This window comes from Scaptodrosophila lebanonensis, unplaced genomic scaffold (assembly GCF_003285725.1).
Source record: "Scaptodrosophila lebanonensis strain 11010-0011.00,11010-0021.00 unplaced genomic scaffold, SlebRS2 tig00000085-arrow-pilon, whole genome shotgun sequence".
NCBI classification, from domain to species: Eukaryota; Metazoa; Arthropoda; class Insecta; order Diptera; family Drosophilidae; genus Scaptodrosophila; species Scaptodrosophila lebanonensis.
Genome location: NW_022060564.1, coordinates 3,352,648 through 3,366,231, shown reverse-complemented (window position 1 = coordinate 3,366,231; position 13,584 = coordinate 3,352,648). Strand labels below are relative to the sequence as shown.

Here is a 13,584-nt window from a genome sequence, read left to right as displayed (position 1 = left end):
GGTAAAAACAAAAAAATATATATATACCATGCAAGCATCCACCACACTTGGCTTTTACCGATTTTATAATGCAATTACATAAAACGCAGCAGAATTATTTTCATATTTATGTGTTTTGAATATTGTATATGTTATATTCTTAATTGGCATTGATTCTATGGAATTGTTCAAAGAGCGAGTACCTAATATTTTTGTAATAAATATACCGACTATTTTGAATGTTATGTAATTAATAGTATTAGGTTGCTTGTTATAGTTGAACAGTAAATGAGTGTTATGGGCCATTTAAAGTGCACAGGTAGTTAGAATAACTGTCGTTACAGGCTGAGACTATACATATTCTTGAAGTTGTCTCTATCTCACTCTTTTCTCCAATAACGACCAATAAAAGAAATCTTGTATGCCTGTCAAGCATATAAGCAGCTAACCTGATGGATTTTGGAGTCATAATTGTAGCTAAATATGAAATGTAGAATAATATAATGGCTTGTAAGAAGATAATGCTATATTGATCGCAGAATCAAATAAAAGAAGTTATTGTTAAAGAACTCTCAATCCTCTTTTTTAAATAATTCAATAATTCAACGTAAGATAAGACTGATGCAAGTATAATATTCAATACCTCGTCGTATAATGAATAATTTGTCAACATAAGATAAACATTGTTTAATTGGAACTAAAATAAATCTATAAGAGTCTAAGTTTGAAAGTTATAATGAAAAGCAAGAACATAACAAAACATATTTATTATCTGGCCTATAATTGCTTTACTTAGAAAAATGTCAAGAAAATAAATAATTTTTTGTAAATAAAATAAAAAAATAAAATAAAAAAAATAACAAAACTCATTTAAATTTGAATATTTTCTGTATTTGAGAAACTTCTGATAAAAATGTTTCCAATTAACTAAAATGTGTTTTTTCATTCCGCAGCTTTTTCAAATAAATCATGAATATTTTGAAAGAAAAATAAACTTCTAATGCATTTGATGCAATGCCCACAATCCCATTGGAGCAGAAACAGCATCAGTTGTTGCCTAAAATTGTAGTTGTGGTCGCTGTTGCTTCTATGTTCGTTGTTCTTGCTTTATTGCGCATAAAAAACGAATGTTTTCTACAATACATACATAGTAAATGTTGCAAATATTTCAAGCGCGTCATGTCAAAGCAGAGGCAATAAAAAAATGGTACGTGTGCCCTACACACTTATGCCTAGCCCAGCTTCTGACGCTATCGCGGCCGCAGTCTCCTCCCACCATATCAAGTGTTGGCCAAAAGCTTCACGCCGTTGACTTTCGTGGCCTTGTGTGTGAAGCGCGCGCTTCATGTGTAAATATGAAAAAATGCCATTTTATTGCCACAATGCGTTGAAATTTTGTCGCAAATTTATTGCGCATACGCAGCATTGTACAATAAATATGCGCTTAAATTGCGACGCGTCGTGTCACTCATGTTCATGTGTGTGTGTGTGTGTGTGTGTGCGAGCCTGTTTGTGTTGGTGAGTGCAGGGAAAGAATATTTTATTCGTTTGTTTATTTGTCGGTCTGTTTGCCAGCTCCTGAACTCGCTTTATTTGCTTAGCACTGTCGCCATTGTGGACAGACTGCGGCTCAATGGAATATGAACAGCAGTGCCTGCTAAAAAGTGCAAATCGTCTGTCCATATATAAGTAGAGGCTATCTCGACTACAACAACAGATTGGGATGGCTGCGAGACTGTGGCTGCAGTTGATGGCTCACCAGCACCGGACCCAGAGAAAGTAAAAATCTGTTTGTGCTTGGATTGTTTTTTTCGGTTATGTGCGCTTTAAATTCGAATTTAGTCGCTTGATAGGCAGTAAAGACATTAGTGTGGCGATGGCTGTTGGAATGTCTGTTTGATTGCTTGTCTACCTGTCCGCTTTATGTCTCGTTAGATGTCGGTTTTCACCATTTTTTATATGCTGCATTCTTTTAGATATTTCTGGCAGCATACGAGTTCTTTTCTAAATAAGGGAAAAACTTATTGTTCGAACTTTAATGAGCAACAACGAATGTTAATTTTTAAATGTGCCTAACATCAAGTAATTCAAATTCATAGGACCTTTACTAAAAGCATAAACTGTCCAAATTGTAAGATTATAAAAAAGTTTCCAATAATATATCGAATATATAATATATTTTTGATATTATCAAAACAGAAACACGCCCAAAAGTTGGATTAAATATTTGTGTGAAAAATCAAATACGAGTCTAACTGAATAACAAATAAACTAAACTCCTCCAGTCTAAGTTTCTACAATGACGGCGATATATATTTTTTCAACAGCAGTCTAACAAATCACTGTGCACATTAAAAGTTCCATTTTATTTTTATTTTACTCATCCGTCTCTCTGTGGTGAGACTTGCCTTCCATTCTATTCGTATTCACGCTTCAACTTAAATGCATTGCCAGTCGGCTGACATTTGTAGAGTTCTTTCCTAAAGGCATTTGCAAATGCATATCGTTGACTGCATTACTGAACGGCTTTAACCTCTTCAGCACTTCGGAAAATGTGCTGGCATCCCACCCTTTCCCTCCCTTTCGCCATCTCCCTTCCTCCATCAATTTTACGACAGCTTGCTTTTATTTGGCTACACATTTCTGGCCTTCACTTAACCATAGTGTACACAAACGCACTCACACTTCAGCCTCGTCTCAACTCCTCGACTCTCATGTCGTTTCTTGTTAAAAGCTATTTAAATATGCTCTCTTTGAATGCCTTGATTGGCTTACTTGGCTTGGCTTGGCTCGCCTTGGTTTGACTTTGACTTGTTGGGCTGCTGTTGCCAAAAAAAAATCTAAAATAAATAAAAGAAATGCAAAGAGGAAGGGTAGCGCGGGTATGGATGGGGTTTATTAGCTCTGAGCTATGTTTTGGAATGCATTAAAGCCTTCTTCTGTGTATGAGTTGTCTGCTTTCAGACTAACTAGAATCAGCCAGCTCACATGCTAATCAAATGAAGTATTTAGCCAGCAAAGGTGCGTTTCTTCGAAATACGTAACGTCTAAATCAAAACGGGAATATTTTGTTAACCTTTTTGTTGTTTAAAATAAAATAACAATAGCTTGAAACTACAAATAAATATTTAGCAAACATACCCATTTAATAAAGATATTATTTCAGAATTAAAATCCAGATTAACTTTTCGGGGCCCATTTTAATTTGACATATAATATGTGTAATTCTTTTTCTGTCTAATCGTAATATAATTACGATATATTTACACTTTTTGAAAGCATAAAGAATGTTACTTATATAAATTAATTTATTAACCAAATAGACATGCCTTAAGATTCAATTCCAGAAACAGACACCTAGACTATAGTTTTGTAGCCTAGTGTATTTTAACACTCGATGTGTGCCTTGCACCCATTTGTCACGCATTACTCCCCCGCCCATCAACTCATCAGACCCATAGCCTTTGCATCGCATAGTTGACTGCAATTTCGTATGCAAAACTTTAATGGAATTTGTGTTCGTTGCTAGAGTTTTTACAAGTTGACAGCGCAACTTTTACATTTTCTAATGCATTGCACCCACACATACGCATTAGTGCTTTATACGAGTATTTTCTGTTGCATATTTCTGGGGGCATTTTAATTGATATTTAACTATGTTTGGCTTCGTTCGTTGTAATTGCCGTTGCGCCTGTGCGACTTCTAATTACGATTACCATTAACTACGTTGTTACCCACACATGCATACTTGTCAAGTGTGTTTCACAACAGAACGCTGGGTTAACAAATGACGAACTGGAACACTGCCAGGCGTAAGTATTTATACTATTTTTATAGGCATGACCAAAAAATAGCACAAATAGTAGACCCAAATGAATATTCCTGTAAAATTCTAATTATATATCACATTTTGATAAATAAATTAATAGGTGAAATAACCAATAAGATAAAGATTTGATCTTAGTTCTATTGTTATTGAGTTTTCATTTAGAATGTTCTAATTGCACAATTTGTATGACTAATGAAAAATATTAAATCCATAAAAAATGAAACCTGCTGTTTATCCCAATTACATTTCAATAATTATGTATATATTTTTAATTTATTATTTAGGTATTCTCGTTGTTTTTTGTTATTTTCATTTACCGCCTTTTTTCTTTCTAATTTTTATGCTTCTCTAAACGACTTATTCAAACATTATAATTTGTACACATTTTATTGTTATTTATTGATTAACTTATTCAAATAAATATATTTTATAGCTCAAAACATGTTATTAATTTAATTTGCATAAATAATTTTTAATTAATAATTTTGTCGAACTGCAAAGCAAACGCTTTTTACACCACTAATAATATGTTGCTCTTCAAGTCTTTAAGTGCAAATACTGATGGCATATAGTGTTTGCGCTGTCCAGGCCTTGAGCCTCTACCTGTCCATATGAATGCGTAATGTCATGTAAAATATTTTGCCAGTGCCGTTGTCGTCGTTGACATTTACACGTCACGAGCATCACAGTCGCAAACATATGCATATGTATATACATATATACACATATGTATGTGTACATAAGTAAATATGTATGTAAGTGTGTGTTCTGTACACTACATACACTGGCGCTTTGCGATTAATCGTCGGGCTCATTAGTGGTGAAAATTTTTATGAAGACCATTGGGAACTGAGAGCCAGGCGATGTTGTTTCTGCTTCTGTTTCTGCTGCTGTTGCTTCTGCTGTCGTCGTCAGTCATTAAATATACATTCATGTGTATCCTCAACTATTTAAGTAAGTGTGTGAGTGTGTGAGTGTAAGCGCGTGCGGTCTCGTTTTTTGCAACTTAATGAGCCACTGTTTGCCCTTGTTCATGTTTGACTTTTTGAGCCGATTGTGTGTGTGTGTGTGTGTGTGTGTGTGTGTGTGTGTGTAACGGCGGCATTATAAAAAATTATAGCATACATTAAGCCCAAAGCTTGAAATTATGTTGCGGTCAGACAGTCAACACGACCAGTAAATGTATATATAGTGTGTGCTTGTATTTGCATTTGTCTGCGTGTGGCCGACCCAGTCAGACATGCAGCTTTACTTTTACATTTTATGGAGCATTATTTGCCACTCCGTTTTATTTACGTTAGTTTTTGCCACGCCGCAAGCAAAATAAAATGGCAGCAATGGCATTGACTCAGGCAGCGTTTTTATACTATACATTCAAGGCCGATGGATAGCACAGAAATTAAGCAGCTGCATAGTTTCGAAAAAATCTCTTGCTTGAGTATCTCAGAAATAAACATAAAATTTTTGATTTTATTGGCGCTATGTTCAACTACTTGGATTCTTTTATGAAGGAAATAAACCAAAAACATAAACAAAGCCTTTTTTTATAAATCTTAAGTTATTTCTTTGATAGTATTTTTGTCACTTGGGGAATTCAAATGTACAAAAAATTAATTTAATAACACAAGTACGACCTGTCGCTTTATAACTTATAGACCTTTGCGTGAACAAAATAATTGAAGTGGATTCGACAATTCAAATTTTAAACAGTCTTTATTTCTTAAAATTCTAACCGCATATACTTGTATATTTAATTCCGTTCATTTAGACTTCTACGCAGCTAGGGTGTAGAAGAAGATCTCTTCTTAAATAACTTAAATATTATGTAGTAATAACACAATGTTTTGAAAAAAGTAAATATATTTTTTTAATTAATTAAAGTTCTTTATAAATCCCCATTAATATTGAGAGAAACATATTCCTGCTTTCAATAAGGAATAGTGTCCTTCAAACTATACTTTAAATTTAAGTGAGTTTTGTCTTCCTAATTCCTATTGCCACTAATATGTCTCATAGCTTGCCACAAATTTCTACTTACTCATGCACCACAATATACAAATACAAAGAGGTTTACTCTCTGTCCCTATCTAAAAAGCCACTCCTGCCCACTTAAGTGCAAGACAAGAGAAGTAAACAGTATCTTAAGAAATTTAATTTCTTGACTAACAATTTTTAGCAAACCACACAATACAACATTAAAAGCAATACACTATCTACACGCAAGTACACACACACACACACGTGGCATGGTCGTATAAAGATGTTTTGTGAAAATTCATATCTACTTCTGCAAGTATTTGTATTTCTTTTTTGATTTTTATCAAATTGCCATTTCAATAGCAGACAAAAAAGGAAACAGGCTTTTGAACGAGCAGTCAAGTATATAATTGCCACAATTTTGCAATACCAATGACAATAGCAACAGCAATAATTTTTTATTTGTCACTGCACTTCTCAATTGCAGAAAGCAAATTAAGCAGAGAGTAGAAATTGATATTGCAATAAATTAAACAAAAAGGAAAACAAATCGAAAATATAAAAGAGACGACAACTAAATTAAAAACAAAGCGTCGCACAAAAAGTCAAGCTGTAATCAAGAGTCTTTATTAAGCTTTTTGTTATTGTTTTGCAATTTTTAAGTATGACAACAATAAAATTCAATTAAATTGTCACAAAGGGCTAAAGGGATAATCGCTGCCACATTGTGTGGTAAAACTAAAAACTATTTTGCATAGCATAAAAGGCAAAATGCTTGACATATTTGTCTTCCTTTTGATAACTGCCATTTTATTGCCCCAGAAGCCCAGCTGAGATATATACAAGTAATAATCAATAAAAACAAAACAAAAAGAGCGACAGGGCAGAACAGGCAGCCAAAGTTGGCCATCATGTGTGGGCTAAGAGCAGCAGAACGGCAGAGCTTCATTCAGCTTCATTTCATAACCTAGTTGCCACAGCCGAGCGCCGAGCGCCGAGAGCCAGACAACAGGCAAGTTGAGCTAAAAGTACAACTAAGGCCAAGCATAGTATAGTATAACATATAAGCCGAGTTTTATAATAAAGTAACAAAAATCTGTGCAAGGCTTGCACTTTGAACTGCCCCGATGAACTTTGGCAACAGGCCGATGCCAAGGAAAGTTACAAAAGAGAGCCGCATACACTGAACAAAATTTAAAGTGAATACGAAATGAGAAACGGAATGTAACCGTGTTATATAAGGAAGAAATATGAAGTGAACTTATCATTATAAACAGGCTAAATAGTTCTAAAACTTTCTTAATAACAATACACTCATCTTATTAAACATATTGTTATTTTAAGCTTTAATTGGAAAGGGTGTTGAATAATATTAAATAGAAGAAGAAGTGACAGTTTTTAAGCAGAGCATGCGTTTAAAAAGATATGTTCTGCAAAGAAATTCGGTCCCATAACAGCTGAAACTTTTTAGAGAGAACATTTTTTTGAAAGCTAGAAAAAATATCTGTTCTGCACAGCTTCATAGCTACTAATACTTTTTAAGGTGAATATTTTCAAAGAGTGGGGTAAGAGGAAGAAAGTTTGACAATGTCTGATCTGCGAATAATTTTGGCTTCATTGCTGCTGTTACATTTTAGAAAGAAAATTTGTTAAAATTCAAATTCATCTCTGCTTAGGCTTCTTGGCGATATAATATTTCTAGAGCGAAGTAAGAAGAGGTAAAGATCTGTCCTGCAAAGAATTTCTACTGCATAACTACACCTACTTTTTGAGATAGAATATTTTAAAAGAAGAAGCATAGCAAATATCTGTTCTGCAAAGAGTTTAGAGCCTCATAGATACTGATACTTTGGAGCTGTGCCTATCCTAACACAATCATAACATTTGGCCGCAGGTCGAAACCAGTAATACCTCAGCTTCTACAGCAATTACTTTATTTCTCCAAAAAATTACTCACAAGTGTAGGACGCTTGAAGCAGATCATTATATTTAAGCTCAACTTTTTAAGAAAATGTTTGAAAAATTACAAATCACAAACTAATGGCTGTTACTATGAATAGTACACTACATTAATAGCAATAACAATAATCTTGTATGGTTAAGATCGTATTCATTAGAGCCAAATCCAGGTATGCGAGTAACCCAAACGTTTTTCCGAGTGATTGCAATAAGCTGGCATGTTGTAACTGCCATTGTGGTGGTTGCTACAGTTGCTGCTGTTGCTATTATTGTCTGCATAGTAGTTGCTGCTGCCATTGTTGTTGCTATTACCATTTTTGTTGCCTTTGCCGTTGCTGTTGCCGTTGCCGTTGGTCGGCTGTACAGCAAATCAAGTTGCTTGTCTACCATTGTTTGCACTGAACTCTGACTAACAAGAGAGAGGCGCTGGCTGAAAGCCCGTTCGCCAGTTTTCAATTTTATGCAAAACAGGCAAAAGTTCAACGGGTTGCCCTGCCATTGTTGTTGTTGTTGTAGTTGCGGTTGTTGTTGTTATTACTGACGTTTCGGTTCTTGTTTGCTGTTTGCCGTTGCGCCCCTGACCAGTACAGCGGCCAAAAGTGAATATTGAATTTGTTTTAAATGGCATAATGAGAGTGCCAGCCAGCATTCACACACGTCTGTATCTATGTAGATAGTCCGATATAGTCGCGTCTCCCGCCCGCCAACTGTCAGCACAATTTATGGCTCCTGTGGGCGCTCTAAACATTTGAAATTTAGATGTCATTTTCCACTTGTCTGTCTGTCTGTCCAACCGACTGTCTCTCTTTATACATACATACAAGTATATGTCTATCTCGTCTGTCTGTTCGCACGTGTTGGCCATATATCAAAATGTGGAATGGCTCAATGGCTCGTGGCAACTTTAGTGCGTTTGCCAGCCAACATTTATATAAGCCTCTTTAAGGAAAGCGAGTATCAAGTTAATAACAGCAACCACCTGCATTTAACAGATTTACATACTGGGCGGCGACATAAGGAACGAACCATGCAGCGAGCCAGCTCGTAATCTTAAATCTAAGCGATATGATTATGAGAGCAGGCGACCCCGCCAATGGCGACAAAATGAACACACGAGGGCAGTTTTAAGCTTTATTAAAATATTGTTTATAAAATTAGTTGTCTTTCAAAATATTTCACAAAACTACTTGCAATTTAAAGGGAACTTCTTTAAAATACTCCAAACTTTTCCATAAACTGAGACTAATTTGCAATCATAGCTGAGCCTTAATTGTTCAATTGCATTTGTAAAACAAGGTTTTTGTTTTATTTTATTCTAAAAAGCTATAAAGTTTTTCAGAATTATTTGGAATGAAAAAAATGATTAGAATTTCGCTTTTTTCAAATTTTCTTAATGTATAGAACGTGTATCATGAAATGGTTTTTTGAAATGAAAAATATTTCCTTTATTATACAATATTTTATATAATTTTATTTTCATTAAAATATCTGCTATTTTTACACATTATTTTAATTTTTTCTTATAGGCCTCACCAATTTCGCTGCTAAGCTACCCTCGTTGGTTTATGTAGGGAAACAAAAAAAATGAAACTATGTGCGTTGGCTGGCAGGCATTTTCCCCACATCCGACCAACGTCACTTCTAATGATATGCAAATGTGTATGAATAAGTGGGCTGATGTGTAGATGTAGAAACCCACACTTGCACATAGCCAGCATTTATGCTTTTTGTGGTGGGTGTAGCGCCATAGAACTTCAAAGCCGAGCCGAAGCTGATGTTGTTGCTGCCTGCCTGCCTGCCTGCCTGCCTGCCTGCCTCCGTGTCAGCTAGTTTGGTTGGCTTGAGGGTTGGGGGTCCATATTTAGGATTTGGGGGAGTGTCACGGAACTAGCCATGTTAATGAAATGCGCCAAATGTAACAATTGGTCGACCAAAGCGACCCAACAACAATCACGGCCCCTTGCCGCTTTCCCCAAGCCATTGCTTAAATGCTTGCTGCCCTTTGTCTAGGAGGGATGCGCGTGTGATCTTCAAATCAAATATCAAATGTGTTATAAGAAAAATGTTAACATATTGTGGGATCATTGTAAAGAAACCATTTAAGCCTTCTATTAATATTGTAAAATGTAGAAATACTCTCAGTAAACTGCGCATAAAAGAGCTCAAAATACGCTCTGAGCTCCGAGCTGAAAAATTAATTATACGATCGTGCGTGAGCATTCAAGTATATTGTCACGTACTCATCTCTATTGCCTAGTCGCCGCAAATCGAGAAGGCCACTTCACTTATCGTCGTCGCCATTCTTGTCGTTGCCGGCCTCGACTCCACTCGATTGCTTGCCTTGACTTCTCGACTCTCATTTAGTCATTTGCATATTAAAAGCTTTTGTCGCACAAAAGGTTAAATCAAAAGATAAAGCACAACATATACACATATACATACATTTACATACATATACATATATATGTATTTTTTGCTGCTCTTGTTGTTGTTGTTGCTGTTGCCCTTGTAGTGTTTGCTGTTAACATGCGGAATCAAGTCAAGATGAGAAATAACAAGGGGAGCAACAAAGACAGAAATGAGAGTGTGAGAGTGGGAGAGAGACTTCCAAGTGTGTTGTGTATGTGCGTGTGTAGCTAAAATATTTTACTTAGGCGCTATGTAAACACTTTTGTGGCATTTCTTTCGAGTTCCGTTCACATTTGTAGTTTGAGGAATAAAGTGAAGTGGCAACGCTTGTTGATTGCATACCAAGCGAGTGTGTGTGTGTGTATTATGTGTATTAGAGAGTTTTGGGTATATTTGAGGATGCATTTTTGGAATTTGGAATTTGCCGCTTTGCTCAGCTCGAGCTGCGTTTAGTGAAGTGACGATAAGTGCTCTGTTTTCGCGCATATATTCAAACGCACTTATAACCTATAACTAAAAAAAAAAGAAGTGGATTGATTGACATTTTATTGGTATTCAGAGTATTCAGCTCTTTTTCTTTAATAGGGTGTGTTTTTAAGTAAGTAATGAGGCGCTTTAAAGTATGCGAAGAGTTACTGCATTAATATTGTTAAGTAAATGAAAAAAGTACGTAGTATCTTTCTTTTCTTAGTGGAGAACTCGTCATTACGATCCGATCCGACTTATTAGCATTCTTACAACTGGCTACGATTCGATTAAAGCTGTCCCTACTATTCGAGAGAAATAGTTTTTGTTCAAACAATTTCCTTTCATCATATCTATCTTTAATGTCTGAACATTGCAGCGGTTACAAAGAAGAAAGATATTTAGAAAAATGCCTAATTCAATCCGCCGACTAACTTCATACATATATTAACTTTATTTAATTCAAGCTATATCTCAAGAAGGCTTTATCTAAAAACTTTTTCTAAGCCCTAATATCTCTTTTGTTTATATAATACATATTATATTCTAAATTTAAAAAATTATCATTCTATAAACATTTAAAGCAGACTATTAATTCAACAAAAGAAGTTATTAAGTTCCATTTCCATTCCATTTCTTAAATGGAGTATTGGAAAGTTTTAATAAGACTAGTAAATGTGCTTGATTAGCAAGCAGGAATGGAAAATCTGAAGAATAATAAGTCAAGCTTATTTAGGAAGCTCAACCTGCAGCTTTTCCATAAATACAATAGTAAATACATTATTGGCTCATAAAATAAGCCTTTGTTCTTCTCTTGAGATGACTGATAACTGATGGCAAGCATTCATAGTTTCTCTGCACTCGCTTGGTATTCAAAAAAGTAATTTGTGAATTCGAAATAATAGAAAATGTTACACAATAGATGGATGTTATTACCCACCCCTTCGAAATGGGACTCATTTCAATCATCTGCAATGCCAGAGCAAGCACAAACGGCACATATTTCTCATGCTCCATTTCATCATAATGCTGGGTTAGGGCTGGGCCAACTGCTAAGTTGACTTTTAGGCCTACACACCATTCAATAGAGAACATACTCGTATGAGTATATATACAGAATGCTTAGCTCAGCAGCACATGGCTATATAGCTAACATACTATACTATACTATATACATATACATTTAGTTGTGTGTGTGTAACGCGCGTATATTGAATATCCCACAATAGCTATTCATATCTATATAGATGCCATAGCGCTTAAGGATGAGCCTTCGCAGCTGTATGTTGGTATGGTGAGTGATTTTAACACTTGTGTGGCGACATTTTTAAAGCGCAATGCTATAACATTTACACACATACAAACTACATGCGCAGCAACCTACTTTTCACACACACACACACACATGCACAGCAATACGATTCCACAGTTATGGCTGTTTGCCCTGTGTGGCTTATGGCAGCGCAAGAAAAAAAAATAATAATAACAAAATATAAACGCTTCTATTTTATTGTTATGTGTCAACATTGCTGCTGTTGTTGTTGTTGCTGTTGGTGGTGTTGTTGCTGTTGTGGCTGCTGAGTCAAAAGCCACATAACCAACTGGCAATGACATTTGACAGCGCACATATGAAGGCGCACCCGCATACATATTGATAAGCGCATGTTTACACATCCACACAAGGGAACACCATGTGTGTGTGTGTGAGTTTGTGTATATAAAAAAATAAAAAGCACTCATAAAAAGATAACAAGTTATGTTATTTGTTGTTGATTTTTTGTTGTACGAGTTTGTCTCGCTGCTACTGTTGCCTTCTCTAGGGTCCGCTATGTTTAAAATTTCATGCGCGTTGATTTGTGTTGAGTGCACAACGAGGCGTATGCTTAATTTTGCTAATATTCGACACATTATTTATTTATGTTATTATAGACAAATATATTGACAAGTTTTCGTTTAAATTAAGTTAAAAAAAAATCTTGTTTCCTGTTATTTAAAATGTTGCCTAAGAATGTTAGTCATGGAATAAACTTATCCCATATAGTGTTCCTTTTAAACTTCAATCTAAGGATTAAAGCAGAGCCTACATGTTCTTTCTTTAAATACTCAATTATGTTTTTAAAGTTGTTTGCATATGGCTTGTGTTTTTTCAATCTGAAGTATCTGCTTGATTATTATTAAAAGAAAAAAACCTTCTTTATTTAAATTCATTTCTCCTTAAATACGTTTATGGGTGGGGCAGTGCCTGCTTAATTCTTGCTTCTTCTTCGTCTTCTTCAGTAAACTGCTCCTGCATCCATTTAAATCTTTTGTGTGTGTGCACGAAATGTACAAAATGTAATTTAAATTTAATTAGCTCAACGCTCGAGTCGAGCGCAATAATTCTTTTTACGAAAGTCAAGCACACAACATTCGCATTGACCGCCTTGGCTCTCGCCCGCTGCCTGCCTGCCTGTTTCTGCCCCTGGCCCCATCAATTCTGGCATGTGCGTAATCCTTGCCACAGTGGCCACGACCGCTGCCACTTTGCTGCGCAAGAAATAATTACAATACTTTATATTTATCTGGGCATAAAGTGGCCATACGTCGTCCTTGTCGTTGTCGTCGTTTCCATCGTCGTATCGCAGCAATGTTCATGTTCGCTTTCACATCCGTGCGCGGCGCTGTAAACACGCATAAACCTTAATTTGCACAATGTTGCAAGCTGGGATGCTCTCCATCGCCATGACACAACACACACGCTCCTTCAGATATACTCGTACAACAATACATCTGCTTTTACCACCCACACTAGCAACCATAATTGGATCAACATTAACTAAAAAAGAAACAATCTGCACTGGGCGAAAAGAAAGTAATTAAGAAGCGGAACAATATCTCAATGATTAAAGGAATATAAATACATATTTATTTTTGTATTTAATATAAGTGGCACTCTTCTAACAATCGCCTATGCTAGCCGAAGAGTC

At 35.6% G+C, this 13,584-nt stretch overlaps 1 protein-coding gene across 1 annotated transcript in view; it reads right to left on the bottom strand.

The window, feature by feature from the left end:
* LOC115626578 overlaps positions 1–13,584 on the bottom strand; it is a 93,588-nt gene that overhangs the window by 65,474 nt on the left and 14,530 nt on the right. The window lies entirely within an intron of this gene.